Source organism: Pogona vitticeps, chromosome 2, assembly GCF_051106095.1.
Source record: "Pogona vitticeps strain Pit_001003342236 chromosome 2, PviZW2.1, whole genome shotgun sequence".
NCBI lineage: Eukaryota > Metazoa > Chordata > Lepidosauria > Squamata > Agamidae > Pogona > Pogona vitticeps.
In genome coordinates, this window is record NC_135784.1 from 275,257,229 (window position 1) to 275,275,719 (window position 18,491).

General features: G+C 41.4%; 1 pseudogene; it reads left to right on the forward strand.

Moving 5' to 3' along the window:
* Positions 1-18,036: 18,036 nt before the first annotated feature.
* On the forward strand, positions 18,037-18,191 carry LOC140705052 (U1 spliceosomal RNA; annotated as a pseudogene).
* Positions 18,192-18,491: the final 300 nt, after the last annotated feature.

The window sequence follows — 18,491 nt, forward strand, 5'->3', positions numbered from 1 at the left end:
AGGTGAAAGCTACCACATGTGTGCTGAACCCTTGCCCTTCCTGGCTTATAAAAGCAGATACGGGTGGATTGGTGGGGGACTGAGGGGCATAGTAGATGCGTCCTTGCAGCAAGGCAGTGGGCCAGCATACCTGCAGGAGGCAGTAAGTAATAAGGTCATTACTGAATAAGCTCTCCTTGAATCTCACTGTATTAGACAATCTTCAGGTGATTTTTCCAGCTCCAAGAGTTCCAGGAGGAAGTGGATTATCTAGAGCCATTTCAGTCTGGCTTCAGGCCTGGTTCTAGGACAGAGATGGCTTGGATAAGCTTGGTGGATGGCCTATTGTATGTTAGGAAGTGGACAGAACTGTTTGTTCTGTAGGATCTCTCAGTGGTTTTTGGTACCATTGACAATAGTATCCTGTGCCAGGTCTCTGGCATGTAACTTGGATGCACTGTTCTACAGTGCCTCCAGTCCTTCCTGACGTGGGGGAGCTCAGAAGGCAATGCTGGCAGATTTCTGTCCAGGAATGCCTTGGCCATGGGCCTGTTGTGTCCCTCAGGATAGTATGCCTTGAGTTTCCATGATTTCTGCTACCCAGACACCATTTTTAAAAAGGAAGATCTGTGGTGATATACTAACCTACTCCAGGTATACCTGATGAGGAACCAGTTCAGAAGATGTACGAACATCCCCTTATTTGCAATAGGTAAGTTCATGTTTCTTCACAGCACTGTCTCCTATTGCATTCTCATTAATGACAAAGTGACGTCACAAATCTCTAAAGCTAGGACTGCCTTTGTAAGACTTTAATCCTGTGAACGGAATCAATGTGAGATCAATCTTTCTATTAAGCTGAAGATGCCCAAATCCTCTCAGTTTTATGGAGTGGAGACATGGACTATAAAAGCCATGCAAGAGAGCTCAGTCATTTTCAACTTTCCTATCTTTGGAGAATTCTCAGCATCAAATGGTAGGATGAAGTCCCTGACACTGAAGCCTTGGATCAAACACAGATGGCAAGCATTTTTACGATCCTGAAGCAACAATACCTTTAATGCGCAGGCCAGGTCATCAGGACGTCCGATGACCAATTCCCAACATGTATCTTTTATGGAGAGCTTGTTGCAGATGCTCTATTGTATGATGGACAAAATAAACTACTCAAGGATACACTGAAGACAACACTGAAAGATTTTGATATAGATCCTGTCTACTGGGAAGCTCTCACTCAAAACTGAAATGCCTGGAGAAACGCTGTCAAACAAGGGGTTAAGGAATTCAAAATGAAATGAAGCAAGAATGCATAGATGAAGGGAGAAGTGGAAAGGCAAAGGTGTAACTTTTCAACAAGCTCAGGTTTGGCTAGCCTGTCGCCAATGTTTCCACATCTTTCAGACTTGCATTAGTCATCTGTGTGTCCATCAACATGCTACTTCCCAACCTTAAACACTCAGTTCTTCTCTTTCCCTCCCTAAACGGAGATAGTCATCTTCAAAAATGAAGGATAAACTATTGTTCTGCAGCAAAACCAACACTGAATCTTTGGCACCTTAAAGAGTTTATTGGTACAAGTTTTTGTGGAGTGTAGCCCACATCAGAGGCAACAGATGAAATGGGTTGCAGCTCCGTAAAAGCCTACATACAAATAAATTTGCTAGTCTTTAAGCTTGTATAAAACTCTTTGCTGTCTCAAATTACAGTTTTAAACTTATGATGGAAATGGAAAACAAATACCACCATTCATCTCCAATCAATCAATCAATATCCCATTTTTAAATAGAAAGGGGGGGGGGAACCCAGAATACAAATTTGTGGAGGAAATGTCATCTGTATTTTCAGGAATAAGTCCCATGGGTAAGTGAGGTCAATATAGTGAGCAAAGTGCAATACCTTCATTGGTCAGTATCAGAACAATTTGCTAAATGAAAGCAGCCAAGAAGTTCAGAAGTTCCTAGTACAAACAACTGCTCAGGAAAGGGGACAATACATTTTCAAGAGATTTGACAGTAACTGCTCAACAGAGACCAGCCACATCCACTTCCACTACTATAAACTTTAATGAGCTGTAAGGATATTTGGCTCTCCCATAAACTACCTGATTGCTTTGTGAGAGCAAATGGCTGCCAACATGCAACACATTTCTCCATCCTTTATCCCCTTTCATTGGCATGGCACTTTGAAATTGATGGTGTGTATACAAATTCTAATTAGCAGTTTCTAAGCATCCCTGCAAAGTCACAGAAAGGACTGTGGAATGCAGGCGGGTCGGCTGGTTGGCCAGTTGACAACCACAGGCAGGCCTATACTCGTGGTTGCTGTGCAGAGGTTGTGTTTTCTGTCAAATTTCAAATGGGTCTAATTTCGTTTTGATTTGTAACAAAGCTGTAAGATAAAAGGCCCCACATAAATAGCCAGTTATAATACTTGTTTCAATAAAAGCTCACAGAGAAATCTCCTAGACGAGGGTATTTAGAATTAAAATGAAGGGACATAGTGAAATATTCTTTTCCTACTTCCAAAGTTGTCTCTAAGGTGTGTGCCTGCATGTGCCACTCTGTCTCCTCCACTCAGGGTTCCTTCTCCTCTGCACACCCACAGCAATCGTTTTCAGCCCTTTTGGCTCCAGTTGTGACAGAACCGCATGCGGGTGTGGGGTGTGTGTCAGTATGTTGCACATGGGAGGGGCAGAGTTCCACCCAGCAGGGCTGAAAAAGGGAATGTTGCCTGCTCCTATGGCCATTCTAAAGTTCCAAAATCCTGTCATATTGACCAAAGAAGCTAAAAGCTGACATTATACAATGACATGATTTGTACTGATTTTGCAGGTGACCACACAACACCATGCTATACCATGGGACATCATGATGTGCTCCTGTAGAATGCAAAGATCATCTGGTTGTTCCCTCCCCCAACTCCCACACTTTTTACTTTATATTTTTGCAGATTTAACAGAAAAGGACAAAATTAAATTGAACGAGCACAGGAAAAAACAAACAAAATAAAAACAGAGTAAATAGTAAATATAGTAATGTTAGTACTCACTATAAACCACCATTATACATTTGCAATATTGTTTCGCTACATATCCTGCCAACCTAGTGGTTCAAAAGCATGTAAATGCGAGTAGATCAATAGGGACCACTTCGGTGGGAAGGTAACAGCGTTCCATGTTTAAGTCGCACTGGCCATGTGACCATGGAAGATTGTCTTCGGAGAAACGCTGGCTCTATGGCTAGGAAACGGGGATGAGCACCGCCCCCTAGAGTCGGACATGACTGGACAAAATTGTCAAGGGGAACCTTTACCTTTACCTTTGCTACATATGTTTTGTTTGGGGCATATAAATCAATATAGGCCTTCCAGATGTCTAGGTAAATGTCCTTGTGAAACTGTTGTCTATGTGATGCTTGTTCTAATGAAGCTGGTGCTAACAGATCCTCTGACCATTGTGTAAGTGGATGGGTGATCTTTACCTTTCCAGGCTTGGAGTTTAAGTCTCCTAGCCAGTACAGGGGCTTGTAAAGTCCACTTTTGTTTTCCCCTTGTTAGGCCTCATAGGACAGGGATATAATTTAGGAGAGCATGAATATAAAAACTATCTAGGATTTCTCCAATACCAATCCAAAATGAATGTATTACTGGACAAGCCCAGATCATATGTGTTGAGGATGCATTTCAAATATTATGTCTCCAACATCTGTCAGAATTTGACAATCCCTTCCTGAACAAACATTGTGGAGTACAATATATTCGCAATGCTATCTTTTTGTTGGATCAATCTCAATTTCAAATCTAAACATCTTTTATAAATTCTAATACAATTTTCTATTGTTTAGACAGTATTTAACTCTACAATTCTCCATACCATGTTTTTTTTTAAATCTTGAATATCTATTTTATAAATGTCCATTAAACATTTTGATACTACAGTTACTGGCTTGGATTTTGGACCAGATTCAACTTTTCCTGCTGATCCAGTTATTTTTGGTGTTGTGACTATAGCATGGCTTACCATGTCAGTCTTTTTGACCATATGGCATGAGATTTTGCCCATCAGCAATGTACACATCCAAGAATGTATGACATGGGCATTAAAAAGTACATTTAAGCAATGGAATAGAGTGGCCCAAATCCTGTTGCTTAATATAGTAAATTGCGAATTGATGAGTCAGCTCCTACATATGTTCCATTGATTCAAATGGGCCTACTCTAGATTTGACTTACTTTATCATAGTAAACAGCCATTAGAATAGGCCCATTTGAATCAATGGCACTTACAGAGGAGTTCACTCATTAAATGCCCATTGATTCAACAGCCTATTCTATTGTGATTTATTGCACTAAGCAACAGGATTTTGGCCACTGTCTCAGAAGGTGGTACGCTCTCCTTCAAAGCATGTTTTAAATAAAGGTGAGGCGGCCATCTCTCAGAGATGCTTTAGCTGTGGATTTTCTGCAGTGATTGGATTCAGTTTACAGCTCCACAAGACTATAATCCTTTGAAATTATGCACATAATTGTGGATTTGCAGGTGCTAGGAAGGGAAACTGAGGCACTGTTAGATTTTTTTAAAAAATATTTTCCCAAAGTAGCCTAGCTCTAATTCCTTTCAATGCTGATTTTTAAAGCCTTAAACAAACAAAAAAACAAAAAAACAAATTGTTTGCAGACAACGCACACCCCTTTGGATCAGATCAGGCAATCACACAGGGCAGAAAGCGGAGAAATGAGATTCCAATGAAGAGCAACATTTAAATCACCCTGCAATTCCCTACTAAAAATAGAATATTCTACAGCAGGCTTCCTCTTGTGCCCTATTGTTGTTGGGTTTTAATCTGATTTCATCCATTCCAGATCCAATGCAAACTGTAGATCAATGTAGATGTCCTCTTTCATTATTTAAGGTTCTTTAATTCTGTTTTTACCCTGAGAAACAAGTAGCAGGACAAGACTAGAGGCTGAAGAGAAATTGATCACCTACCTAAGACACCACATAGGATGACTTTGTGCCAATACAGTACTTGCCTTGCAAAGGCTGACTCACACATGGGTGCATTGCTGTACACAGACAAAACGGGTTGTTGTGAAGGGGGAGAGGAGGAACCTGGCAAAGCTGTTGGAGAGGTGGGAAAGAGTGAAATCTCTGGGTGAAAATGAATATACTACAAATAGAAAACTCACAGTGTGTGCATTAGTCACAGGTGAGTTCAGCTTCATCGCACATTTGCAATCTGAAGATGCACAGAAATAGATCTAAATATGGTTCCTATGGTGCAGCATTCCCAAATGAAAACCTTCCAGATGTGCAAAGAATTATGATCCAACACTTTGGAAAGGGGCCATCTATTGAACGCCTCTAGTTTTCCTTTGCCTTCAGGTTGGGCATACATCTCGTCAGCAAATTAAATAGTAATTTCAGTCATACGCCATGCTTTTTAATTTTTAAAATTCTCACATGAAAGCTACCCATTTACGCATACTGTATATTTTTGCTGTTTTAAAAAGGCAAGCTATTAAGTAACTGAAAACTTGTTCTGGTTTGTTTCCATGATGTTTAATGCCCTTGTCCCACACCACTTCAAGAGATGCTGGACGCAGCTGGTTTTTGCTCTCAGCAGAGAAAATCTCTTCTCCCTCAGCTTCTTCCTCAAGAGGAAATAGTTTGCCTCTCCATACTAAAGAGTGTGCTTCACTTATAGCTTGACTATTCAAATCGTACATCTGTATGCCTCTTGAATGGCAGAAGTACATAATAGCGGATGAGATGCTGATCCATCTACCAGACCCATTACATTTCTGTTACTGCCTGTGATGCAAAGTTTTACGGTAAAGGAAAAATACATATTGTAGATCATGCTTTAGGATATTTATGTACACAATTCTATAAATCTACAGTCAGAATCCTTTTGGCAATTTACATTTCTGTAAGGGGAATCCTATATGTCCTGATGGCAGCTTGCCACTCATTATAGAGGTAGTGACTGTATTCCTGGCTATGTGCCTGATCACTTGACCGGTGTGCACCTAGGAACGCAACCAGTACCTTTTTAATGAATGGCAATTTGCTGCCATCATTTATGAAATCCCTCTTTAGCAAGTGAAACTTGCCAGTAGGATTCTGTCCTACATGCCTTAAGAAGTTATTTAGATCTGGTGAGGACTGTTGGACCCACCCACTGACGGCATGCTGCCCATCCCTGGGGTTGGAGAGGCATCCCAGTGCCTAGTGCTGATGGATTTTGTAGTCATGCATAGGAATGAATGTTTCTGTTTCTAGCCCCACCATTCCCCTAGTACATGTTCAGAAACCTGGATGATGCACCTAATTCCTGCTTATTCCACCAAGGGAAAACATTTACCCAATGTATCTTATAGAGTCCAGATGAGAGGGTTGATGGAAAAAATAGGCAGAAACAGTAATGTCAATTTATGACTCATTGCATAGGAGGTAGTAAATGAAACTCTGCAGTTCAGTGCTGAAGCACAAAGGAAATCTGCAGTCTATGGATATGAATACAAATGAGATAACTACCAAGGCAATCTAACCTAATTAAAATATGACCGTAGGTCTCCAAATATGAAAGACTAATTGTGGGCTACCTCACCCGGATTTCTTTTCATTAGTGGAGAAAGGTATTTGAATATGCTAAAGGGGTTGTCCCAATATTGGAACAGACAGCTTTGCTGGCAAAGTGAAACCCACACAGTCAGAAGCCATCCTAAACGATATACACTCCAGATCTACTAAATTGCAGTTCTACTGCCAGGAATTAAAATGCACAATGCCCTGTGCAGTGATGAGCATGGCATGTACCACACTGCCTTGTCCTGTACCTATAAAACTAGCCTGCTGTCCTTTCGTGGCATGGAAGACCCTACTTGTTTGGCAGCCATGCTGACGTTAGATTCAACTGACAGTCTAGTTGTCTCCTGCACACTGTATTGTGCTTAGGCAACAAACAGTCTTGGGTCAGCTTAAGGCCCAGGGTGGAGTGGTCATCATTCTCTTGGTTCTCTTTGGTTCTGTGGGGGCATCCTTTGTAAATGAGTATTGCAAATGCAGTTACCTTTACAGTGGACCCTTGACTTACAGACGGCTTGACTTACAGACTTTTTGAGTTACAGACTTCTCTGGCCGCAAAATTTAGGTTTGATTTGCAGACTGAGATTTGACTTACAGACCAGAAAAAAACCAAAATGGAACAAAAACGGCCTGTTACGGGATTAATCGGTTTTCAATGGAGACTTGACTTACAGCCTTTTTGACTTGAGAACCGCCTTCCAATACGGATTAAGTTCTCAAGTCAAGACCCCACTGTACAAGGATTTTAAATTTTAAATGATGTACCCAAAATCCCAATTCTGCAAACGCAGCTTTCTCTGGATACTCGTACATATGTACGTGATGCACCCTGTAGTTCTATCGACCAATAAGGCTCCGGAGAAGCTGCTGCTTTCAGAAAACAACTCCCACAGTCTCTTTTCTCCAGTAAATCAAGAAAGCAGTTTCAGGAAATTCTCTCAAACCCTTCTTTGTAGAAAACACAGCACAAGCAGTTCCAAAGCAACACCTCAAAGCACTAAAATCAATTGTAAAGATAGATAGAAATGCATAGTACAAAGAATGTGCCTTTCTATTGCCTCACCCAACAAATTTAATCGATTGTCTGAGCCCCATCTCAAACTGTGTAGATTCTTCTGTTGGGTTTCCTGCAACTGAGCTAAACCAATTAGCTCACACAGGTTACAGCCACATGAGGATGGAACAAGAAGCTGAGGCAAAAATCCCAGCTTGGTAAATATTCAAACTGCCTATGACGGATGATTCGGGTCTTAAGACATCCAAAGACTTCAGACCTCCTTTAGAACTTTGTAGGTTGTTTGAAAAATAAAGTCCTAATTCTTACAGATTTTGGAAGTTTCCACAAACTTCACATATGTTGAAGACTCCAGAAAACCCAGATGTAAGGCAAGACCTTTCTGGGCCGAGGTGATGATCAATCAATCCAGTTGTCACCAGTTGTTCCGCTCTGCCTCAGATTTTGAAGAGAGGCATGCTTCTCTACTTAAGAGACTTTTCCTAATCTTTTTTTCAGTGTGCGGTTAGTTTAAATTAATTAAGCTATACAGTCAGTCATTTTACTCAGTAAGCAGACCATGAGACAGGTCTGCTCTGTTCATTTAACTACCCATTATTTTTCTATGGTATGCTTTTTTTTTACCAATTAAGAACTGTGAGTAAATGGAACTTTCATTTTTTCTCTTACCAGTGTCTCAGAGTGAGCTATTGAGACTGTAAGTGTCAGTTGAAGAGAACAAAACAATAAGGGTGGTATGCTTTGGGCAGACTGGAAGCTAATTCTGCTCTGTGGGTCCCTGAACTTTTTCTGCTACGTAGCTATAGGCTTTTAGCCAAAATTTTCACACTCTGCCAAGAAAAGTAATTCTGTTCCCTGTATGACAACCATATTGCCTTCAATGCACTGATGTCATCTAACTTTCAAAACTAAGCAAGGTTGGGGCTGGTTACTACTTGGATAAATAATCACCATCCAAGGCAGTACCAGGTATTTCCAAGCCAGGCTAGGAAACAACCCTGCCTGAAATCTTGGAGAGCTGCTGCCAGTCTCAATTTACAATGCTCATCTCAGTGGACCAATGTCTAATTCAGTTTAAGGCAGCTTCCTACGTGCTCCACGCTCATCTTTTGCTCTGGCCCTGGGAGCCTGCAATTCAATGTCAGCTTTATTTGATTTATAGCTCTGTCTCTGGTGTGTATCTTTTTGATGCTCTCCCTGTGGTCCCTGTTTTGTAAACTGTTAACTCTGACATGGACATGTCTGTCACTCAGAGAGCTTTGTCCTCTTGAAAAGGGCTAGTATGTCTGAAAATTCCACCCAGCTGTGTCAACATAGAAATGTACTGTTGTGGCATTCCTGCACATGTCTGCTCAGAAGGAAATCCCATTATAGGGTCCCTTTCAGCTCTGCAGTTCTAAGAGAAGATCTAAGATAAGTTCAATGAGGCTTACTCCCAGGTAGGTACATGTAGAACTGCAGGGTTAGTTTCAATCAAAATTGCAGACATCTGTTTTAGTATTTCTCAGAACCGGTGTAACATCACAAGTGAATGAGAAGGGAGTGACCTTACACACTGATTTGCTTGGACAGTGACATAAACCCTGCTCAATAAAACTGCAGTCTTGATTAGGCCTCGTCTGGCAAGGCGTTTCTGTTAAGTCATCCTGGACTCTGCATTGGGATTCAGCAGGAGTACCGCTGAGTCACTCCACTGTGTTTACTAAAGCATGCTGCAAATGGAAGAGATCATTCTGCATTTAGGAAGGGAAGGTAGTTACTAAAGCTCCATTTTGGTTGGAGATTAGACTCTACAGAGGTACAAAAGAAAAAGGCAAAGGATTTTTAATTGCATTTCTGGACAGAACATGAAGTTTAAAAATCTAGCTATGAAATGTCTCCCAAAGCAGTTTATTCTGAGTTGTCTGAAGAGTGGTAAACAGGAAGATCAGCCGAGAGGTATGCAATCCCCTGGGAACTTCTACTGCGCGGTTCCAGTTAAAGAGAGATGCACATTAATGTGTGCACTTGCACAGAGCTCCTATTTGCATTGGTGGCGTTTGTGTAGCACGGAGGGGGGGCAAAGTGTGGCCCTCCCAATGTTGTTGGACTGCCATCTCCCATGAGCCCTAACCAGTATAGCCAGTATTCTAGAAAGCTGGGCTTTGTAATCCAATTTGTGGAGCGCATTTGCCCATGCCCAGCCCTGTGGTAGAAGAAAGCCCTAGTGGATTGTGGCCAGTAACTTGTTTAACAAGCCCTGATTCTTTCAATTGTACATATTGGTAAAAGCTAGAGGTGTACATATTTGTGATTCTGGACTGCAACTCACAGAATTCCCTAAGTAGCATGGCAACCTGAAGAATTCTGGGAGCTGTAGTCCAACTTCCCTATCTGCACATCTCAGGTAGAAACAGGCCTCATGTTTGCCAGCAGAACAGATACATGTAGTGGAGGACATTTCCTCTCTACCTGGTATCCCTCCAATTGTGCGCTGAAGATTAGGAAACTTTCTGGAATAATTTAGTGGTTTAGGGAGAGGCGAGGAAGGGAAATTCCTTTGCATGAACACAAGGATGTTTGCATGACATTGGATGGAACCCAGAAAACTGCCTGAAGTAAACAGAGGGCGAAATCTTCTTGTGTCATTACACCAGTGGAAGGCAAATGGTATCACTCACAGTGGCTTCTTGCTAGCCAATGACATGTCCTTGCGTGGATTTTCAGACACATGCCAATCTACTGCATGCTGGAAAATCCAAGTGGGGATTTGTTAAGCAGAGGTGAGAAGCTGCCGCAAGTTATAATGTCTGCCTCCCACAGGCATAATTAAGCAACAGGATTTTTGCCAGAGAAGAGTGAAGGAAAAAGTAGCCGTGAATGGGTGCCTGGACAAATACACTATGTAGTAATCTACTGATAAGAAAGCTACAATAACAAATAAAAGGCACTCTTTCTGTGTGCACTGAAATTTAAAGTCAGATTATGTGTTAAGGCAAATAAATATGTCTTCCTCATATAGCACCAGACCTTGAAACATGGAAATTTTTCCGTGCTAGCTGTCTGAGACATCAGCCAGCTATGATCTGTTCAGTGCCAACTGTCCAGATACAAAACAAAAGCAAGTCAATTTGACAAATACTGACTGAGGTAAGCTCACTACTGACAGTAGTCTTCTTACTGAAACTCAGCTCCTTATAACATGTTATCTGTGTTGCTTAGTTTGGCCTTTAGATGCATAATTAGGGCAGGGATTTTGAGTAGACATGACTGGGTACTTTTTGAAATTCTCAACACTGTGGAAGGCTGACTGTAAAATTTAGATTTCAAGCCTTCTGCTTTTCCTTGTTTTTGCTGTCTGGCTGCTCCCTGGCCTTTTTCTCAGCATTGAAGCGCAGATGAGATTTAAGAAATAGAACAGCCTGTTCCACGTGCCTTGTGTTCTTTGTCCAGGTGCTTGTCCAAACTGAGCCTAGAGGAAGAGGGCAAGTGAATTAATAGAAAGACCCTCTCAGGCAGGAAGGCCATGGAAGTTCTCTTGACCTGGGGCCTTCAAAACCTGGAGCTGACACACTAAATCAGGGATGGGCAATTAATTTCTATAGGGGGGCCACATGAAAAATCTGAACTGTGTTCAGGGGCCGAACCAACGTTAATTAAAAGTAAAATGAAACAGTGATGTTATGATTGTTTTTAATTTTAAACTTGCTAATCTTCACAAATATTAAAGAGGTTTTTTTGCAGTATGTTAAAGATAAGCCACTGGTCAACTTTAGACAAAAAGCTATAAATGGTTTTGATGTTCAAAACTGTCCGCGGGCCGGACAGGAGAGGCTTGTGGGCCGTATGTGGCCCTCGGGCTGTACTTTTGCCCAGGTCTGCTGTAAATAATATAAGCTGCTCCCATGAAAGCAAGGAACAGAGAGTCATGGAGGAGAAAAGGGCTTTGCTGAGGACTCTGATTGCCAGAAGCTTTCAGAGGAGTGATAAAATGCCAAAGACAAGCTATGACTAAATGACTGAAGCATCTCTTTAATTTGAAGGAAGGAAGAGCTATACTGAGGCAACTGATTTTCCTCAGCCTTTTCAGTCATGCTCCACAAAAAGATGTGGAAGAAGAGTTAATCTCATTTATGATTAACAGTGCAATACAGATGCATGTTTACTTGCAAGTACATTCCACCGTGTTCAATGCTCACTCCTTCACATGTGTGTACGATTCCAGCCTTGGTATACAACCCGTTCAAATTCAACACAATGGGACTTCTAAGTAAACATGCTTTGGATGGGATTGTTATTTTCGTAGGAAATAAACCATATGGAGAATTTGATTTGCAATTTCTTATATTTGTGAGTTTCTTTGTATTATGGAGGGTGAGAAAAAAAGATACTGTCATGGTAATACCAGTGCGACTCTGATGGACAGAACAGTTCATTGTAATTAAAGATCACAATTTAGTACAGTCCTATAATTTGGTGATGGGGGAAAATATGCCACCTCTAGGTTAGTGAATTGGCTGCTGAGTCCTTTACTGTTCCAGTTTGTGAGAAATGGGGAAGCACACACTGCTTTTTTAAAAAGAAACAGTGTCAAAATAGTAGACATTCCTACAGTATCTTACAAATTTTGTCAGCCAGCCAACCTCCCACTCCCCCCCAAAAAAGATGTAAAACCTGGTAGCAGGAGCAAGCTTCACAGTATCCTTGCCAAAGGAAGCACACGTATACAGAGATACTAATGCGTCAATTTTGTGTGCATAACCCCCCCACCAATTATTCCTCAGTATTATTTATCAACTCACAGCATTTACCCATCTCTTTGCCCAAAATGTCTCACTGAATGGCTTATACATTAAAAAGGAACAACAACAACAAATAAAACAAGGCACACCTTAGCTTTTTGTATGTCCAAGGAGCCTGATGAAATGGCTACTGTTAAGTAACAAGGAAGAGGCAAGGTAGCTTATTGTGATAAGAATGTAAGATGCCAGATTTTTATGTTTGTGCTGTACACCATTGGGGATGTTTCTGGACAGAAGCTCCCTGCTACCTTTGCCAAGGCTCTAGAGCTGGGAGCCACACAGGGGAAGATATTCCACACAACTCACAGTGGCCCCCAAATTGCCAAAGGTGTAGCCATTTTGAATGAGGAAGTATGGGCTGCAATGTGGATGTCAAAGGGGCTATCCTTTCTTGGACTGCAACTCCTGCCATATCTTAGCTGTAGGGGCATTTTGGGAGTAGAAGCCAGAAAAGAAAAGTTAAGAAAAGAGGCATACTGACATCACTGGTTAATATATTCTTTGTACAACCTGCCTATGATTCTGCTCCATTTTAGCAAGTCAACCCTTTGCCAAAAAACACCTCTGCTTGCGTATTTGAAAGGTTCTCCCAGTTCTGCCATGGCTACTGTGCATTCCATGTACCCCCCATCTGGCACATCCACAGTTGAAAGCCTCTCCAGCTGGCAGATGGCAAGTATGAGATGGTGTCCCTACTCTCAATCCCAGGTTTTTTTTTTAAAAAAAGAGAGGACTCCATCTTTCATTTCTTATGGATTTGGTCTAGCTCAGCCACTGAACTATAAATATTAAACATATGCAAATGGTAAATTCCCCATGAATTAGTCTTGAAAGGGGGCAACCTTTATTTGGATCAGACTTAAAGCTTCTTAGCCAAGAAGGAGAATTAAGATATTTCCATGCCAAACTGTTATCAGAGGTTGAGCCTGCAATGTGTTAATCCACCAGTGCTTGTAGGCAGGGGAAGAGAAAATGAATGTGATGCTGAAATGACAGTAGATGGTAATGGTTGTTCTGGGTTTTTTGAGACGGTAACTCTTGGTGTTGTAATTTGTATTACAATAACATTTCAGAGTTTGTGGCTTTTAAAGAAACATGATGATGGCTTTGGAATGATTGCCTGAAACTTTGTCTGCCCACAGTTTGTTTCCAAGACTAATATCTGAGCAAACTGCTTAGTCACAGTTGCCTAAGATTCTTACACTTTCCTTTTCTCTCGAAAGTAAATCACTTCTTTCTTAGACAGGAGCCGATGTTTGGGTGAAAGTATTTTGCAGCAGTTCATAGCATGATGCAGCCAAATGGGACAGTAGTATCCACAGCAGCCACAGGACATGGCTAGCCTTAATTGAGTTGTCACTGAATTTCAGTAACACATCCATGTTAGTTCCAGAAGCAGCCTATAGCTCTTTTGGCTGTTCATGTTTTATAGTCCTAAAAACTGGATTTAACAAGCACATGAACTCTCCAAGCTAAAATGTTGCCATAAACACAAGCTTGTGAGGAAGTGCTCCAGGGATGGGCTTTAAAGTTAAGCAAAGGAGAAATTGTGTCGAATATGATAGCAATGGTAAAGCTGGGTTCAGATACAGCATGGAAAATTTGCTTTTGTGGACTACAAGCCCCAGAATGCCTCAGCCCCTGGCTTTTGGACAGTCAGTTGATGGAAGTGATAATTGTTTGGAATTATGTGAAGACTCAAAATAGGGCCTCATCTCCCAAAGTTTGCCACCCCACCCCCTGTTAAAAGCTGCCTATGCATGCAATGCAATGTTACAAGAAGGGCACAACCTAATTCAGGCCCACGTAAAACCATGTGGAACCCAAAGATTTAGACTAGTCTCACGCACTCTGTCAACTCATTATTCACATAAACATGGCTCTCCAAAGTACCCTCTCCACCAGAAAAGTTGATTCCAATGTTGGGGGAGGGGTGAGACATAAATCCACTCCACCTCTTAGTTATTGCTTTACCAGAACTAACCTAGGTGCCGAACCCTATCTTCCAAATTAGCTCAGTACTTTGGATAGCTCTTCTAAAGTTTGAATGAATCCTAAAGTGGATTTATTATGCATTAATTAGAGAAGACTCACTGGAAAAGACCCTGATGTTGGGAAAAAGTGTGAAGGCAAGAGGAGAAGGGGATGACAGAGGATGAGATGGTTGGACAGTGTCATTGAAGCTACCAACATGAATTTGACCCAACTGTGGGAGGCAGTGGAAGACAGGAGGGCCTGGTGTGCTCTGGTTCATAGGGTCACGAAGAGTCGGACACGACTTAATGACTAAACAACAACAAATTAGAGTCACTAGCATCTGCTGCAATCTGCATGTGCTATATCATCAATTTGGCTACCCGAAGAACCATTATCTCCCCATATGAGCCTTCTCACTGCTTAAGATCATCAGAGGAGGCCCTCCTCTTGGTCCCATTGCTAGTGCAGGCATGGTTGATGGAGACATGAGAGAGGGCCTTCTCTATGAGTTCTCTGAGGCTATGGAATGCTCTCCCTCAGGAAGTCAGATTGGCCTCTCCTTTTTATCTTTCTGCTGACAACTGAAGGCCTACCTTTTCAGGCAGGCTTTTAACAATCACGAGTCCCTGAATGCCATTTTAAAGTTAAGATAGTTTTTAATGTTTTACATGTTTTTAATCATCAAGGGTTTAAATTACAGGTAGTTTTATAGATTCACTGGTTTTTAAAATGTGTAACACATTTTGTTTTTAATTCTATTTTTTAATACTATGAGCCACGTAGATAGATAGATAGATAGATAGATAGATAGATAGATAGATAGATAGATAGATAGATAGATAGATAGATAGATAGATAGATAGATAGATAGATAGATAGATAGATAGATAGATAGATTGATTGATTGATTGATAGATTGATTGATTGATTGATTGATTGATTGATTGATTGATTGATTGATTGATTGATTGATTGATTGATTGATTGATTGATTGATTTGAGGTGTTTCTTGCTAATGTCAACATGCTGTATTATGTATGTACTGTGAAACCAGGAACAGAAGGCATTTGAAATTATGTTGTTGTTTGGAAACTCCCTTTTCCTCCCTTCTCCCTTTGAAAATGTTGTGCTACAGGCCCTAAATTGTAGGCCTTTGAGAAATGCAGGAGAGGAAGATTCTACTAGGATAACAGCTTAGTGCAGCAGACAGACATAGAAATACAAACAGAACATGAGAGAAACAGAATGCAATTTGGATGGTACTCCTAGGAAAGGTAGTACAGTAGGAGGGGCTAGGGCTAAGTGTGTGGAACAATTATAAATATGTATCATGTGATGCACTTATGCCATGCAGACAATGGGACCACGTTTTTCATATTTCCCTTGGATGAAAATGTTATTCTGGCACATTAAAGTCCTGCTAAAATTAAGGTTGAATCTATATCTAATAGGGCACATGTGATAGTATATTCAGGAACTCATAAACAGTTACATAACAGCATCACTTTTAGTGGCAAATTACCATAAATTAAGAGATTTTTCTAGACATTACCTGTAGCATGCTGAGTTGCACTACTTACTATGAATAGATAATGTCTATAAAAATGTCATTATGTACAGTAATTTGCTTCCAAAACTCAAACTGTCTGCATAGCTGTGCAACAGGATTTCAATGAATATATTATACCTCTTCAGTATATGATGCAATAGGCCAATTATATGAATGGAGCTGATATTGGTATAATTGTCTGCCAGTGAAACTATTGGTGTGGATATAACAAGATACCATTTTTAAGGCTCAGTAAAGAATAGTGTTTTGGAAAAGGAACTGGAATGTCCTCAAAAAGCCTACCTGGTGTCCCACTTCGCTGGATCAATTGCTAGGGCTAAATTAGTAGGACAATATCTTAGGCAAGACTTGCAAAAGTTACCTTATTTGACTCAAAAAAAAGTCCCAAAATCAGACCATGCGAGATGGGAGATTCTGTGAATCCAAAAACTCCCAATGTTTCCAAGCATTGGCATTAGGAGACATCACCCATCCCACATTATTCTATGTGTGTAGCAGTGGCGGTGGGAAATGGGTTGAGTTTGTCCCAGGTTGTCCCCATCCATATGGTGACATTCTTGATAGATGGTGCTTGTAAAATATTGGATGGACACAAGGGCCTCTCCAAAGTTCCACACTGATACTTTTTCAACAGTTAGGGCACACAGAGCACAACAGCGCAATGTAGGATAAGATGGACTATTGCCTGTTCAATAAATAGCACTCTGCACAAATTACAGTGGTCTTTTTTACACATAATGGAGTCAAAGATACTATTTTCCAACCCAGCTACCGTTGTCCTGCTGTTTAGACTTTAAAAATTAACCCTAAAGCTTTTGCAAGTTTTTAGTGTTATGGAAGTTACTTGTGTTCTGAAACTATTCCAAAAGCATTGTGGATAGGATGGATACCCTTTCTGTGGATTAACTCAACTGTCGGTATCCTGTGCCATTGCCATGTCAGTTCTGCAATAAATTGGAAATGAAGCTACTTTTCGAACCTCAAATTTCTATTGCTATGTACTCTTTCTCTCTCTTTTTAAAACTACCCGCTTACTGAGAACAAGTGATCAAAGGATTATGAGAGGTTAATACAAATTGCTAGATAAGAAGTAGGAACAGTCAGTTGGGTGAAGGGAGGAATTTAATGCAAAATAACCCAGCTGTCAAGTATGAGATGTCATATTTTTGTGATCCCGATCACTCGGATCTCTCTTAATCCTAAACTGACAATAGAGATGATGGAAATGAGTTTAATTGGGATCCTGGATATGTTTTAACCAATGTGCCGAGTAGGATTATTTAAACGTAGAACGTTGAGTTACTGGATTATGAATGTCTTCTTGTTGTACAGAGCATTGCAGACTGCAGTATTTTAAACAATTATTTTTCTAATGACAAACTACTGTGTTTCCCCGAAAATAAGAATTTTTGCTCCAAAAAACGCATTAGGGCTTATTTTCAGGGGATGTTTTATTTTATAGTCATGTCATCTTCTTCTGGTCACTGCACAATGCGGCACAATGGTGGAGGGCGGGGTTTCACTTAACTAGGGCTTATTTTTGGGGTAGGGCTCTTCTCCGCTCCTGCTCCTGCTCCTGCTCCTGCTCCTTTCCCCTCCCCTCTCCCCACCTAACAGCTAATCGGCACTGGTCTGGACAGCTTCCCAGGCAGCTTTTAAAGCAAGTACTGGTATGCACGTTTCTACACAAGCAGGTTTCAACTCAAACGGAGCACCTTTTCACTCAAGCACTAACCCCAAACAAACAGGTTTTAAACTAAATTTTACATTTTAAAACAACAATACCAGGCAGTCCCAGGTCTCTCTCCCAGCAACCTAACTGCTTGGACTAGCAAGGAAGCAGACAAGCAGCCTCTTCACTAACTGAAAGTTTGAATTTCCCCGCTTTCCCTGCTTTCCCCGCATATTAGGTATGCTAATATCTGTGCACTGGAGGATTGTGGGAGGAATATCCAGCCCCTGATGGGGGTCCTGTGGGGCACCCCAAAACACTGAGTAGCTCTCTTGGTCTCTTTCTGGACTGGGGCTGTGCAGCCCTGTTCTGATCAGGAGGTGCAGCCAGGGAGTCACCATGCCTTTGGGGGACAGGGCACAGAAAGGGGCAGGAGGTTCAGGGGCCATTCCAACTCATACCTGGCAGGGGAGATACTATGATCATCAAAGTGGTTTTCCCAGGGTGAGGCTCATCTATTGCATTTTGGATGTGCTGATCCCTGTGATTTCCCCAAATGTGGGAAAATCAACTGCATAAGTGGGGGACTGTGTTTGTGGTTTCCCCTAGTCTTTCTAGAATCATTCTTTTCCCTTTGATCCTTGGCTGTTTTCGTTGCCGTTGGCCTTGCTGGTTTTCCAGGTGGGCTCCAGGAAGCAGATCCTGGAAAGCTAACAGTGCAGAATGGTGAGGTCCAAATAGCAAGCTGTCTCTGGTGCCAGTTCAGAGGCCTCCCAGCATGGCAGTGGGAGGCTTCTGGGTGGTGGTTGAACCCTCTTTTACTGTATACGCTCCATAAGATGCACATACTTTCTCCCCCACTATTTGGAGGGGGGGAAGTGCATCTTATGGAGCGAAAAAATGAGCAT